Below are 1,574 nucleotides of genomic sequence, written 5' to 3'. Positions count from 1 at the left end.
TCAGGTATATGTATGCAAATATACAAATTAATGTCTTCTCTCACGCTGTAGGTGCCTTTTCACACTTTTAGTGATGTCATTTGTTGAATAAAAGTTCTTAATTTTAATGTTACCCAACTTATTAATCATTTGAAAGTGCTTTTAGTGTCCCATTTAAGAAGTCTTATCTACCCTAGATCATAAAGTAATTGTGTTCTCATCTCTGAGAGTGTTATTGTTTTATATTTCACCTTTAGATCTACAATTCATCTGGAATTTATTTTTGAGTATGATATGATGCAGAACTCTGTTCACTTTTTTCCCACATGTGTATCAATTGACCCAGTACTGTTTTTGAAAAGATCATCCTTTCCCTGTTACACTTGTTGTTACCCTTGTTACCTTTATTGTAAGTCAAATAATGATAAATGTATGATTAGTTTCTGGATACTATATTCTGTTCCATGGGTCTGTTTATCTTGCCTTCTCATGTCTGGCCAATTTCACATACTCTTAATTATTGTTGCTTTGTAATGTCGTGATAGTTAGTAATGTACAGATTCTAACCTTCTAACATTTTTCTTCTTTTTCAAGGTTATTTTGACTATTCTTTGCTCTTTGCATTGTCAAATAAAATGTAAAATTAACTTTTCTAATGATAACAAAACTGCTATGGACAAAACTCACAAATATAACCAGAAATAATGTTTAATCTGACAGCCTGTGGTCCAGTCAAGCTGATACATAAAATTAAGTCATCATACCTAGTATAGTTTTTCCTCCTTTGATTTTTCTATCATTCTTTATTCTTCTGTTTCACATCTTTGATTTGTAATTCACATATAGTTGCATTTTTATCCAGTCTGAAAAATTTGTCTTTTAATTGGAATATTTAGTACATTTACATCTGATGTAACTACTGATACAGCTGCGTTTAAATCTACCACCCCTCTTTCATCTATTTGCCATCTGTTTCTGTTTCTTTTTCTCTTTTTTTGGTCTTCTTTTTATTAATATTATATTTTTGTTATTCTGTTTCTTCCTCACTGATTAGTTATTTGTTTTTACATTCGTTTACTATCTTTGAATGGTTAGCTTAAAATTACAACATGTAGGGGCGTCTGAGTGACTCAGTTGGTTAAACAGTCCACTTTTGATCTTGGCTAAGGTCATGATTTCACAGTTCGTAAGATCAAGCCCCATGTGGGGCTCTGCACTGACAGCGAGGAGCCTGCTTGGGATTCTCTCTCTCTCTCTCTCTCTCTCTCTCTCTCTCTCCTGTCTCTCTCTGTCCCTCCCCTGCTCACACTCTCTTTCTCTCCAAAAAAAAAAAACTTAAAAAAATTACAACTTGTGCCCTCAATTTATAAATTTCAATACGAATTAGTATTTTTACATTTCCTGAAAAATGAAAGCATTTTAGAACATGTAAATTCCATCAATCTGTGCCATCTTCAATGTAGTTTCATATTATTTTCTTTTCCTGAAGAACTCTCTTTTGTCTAAAGAGCTTCCTTTATATATTTCTTTTAATCTAGGACTAGGTGGAGATAAATGATCTCAATATTTGTTTTTATTTTTATTGGTATTTTATT

The sequence above is a fragment of the Lynx rufus genome, unplaced genomic scaffold (genome assembly GCF_022079265.1).
Source record: "Lynx rufus isolate CCGP_SWC_20201006 ecotype Redwood Valley unplaced genomic scaffold, mLynRuf1.p SCAF_5, whole genome shotgun sequence".
Lineage (NCBI taxonomy): Eukaryota > Metazoa > Chordata > Mammalia > Carnivora > Felidae > Lynx > Lynx rufus.
Note: the sequence above shows the minus strand (reverse complement) of the source record.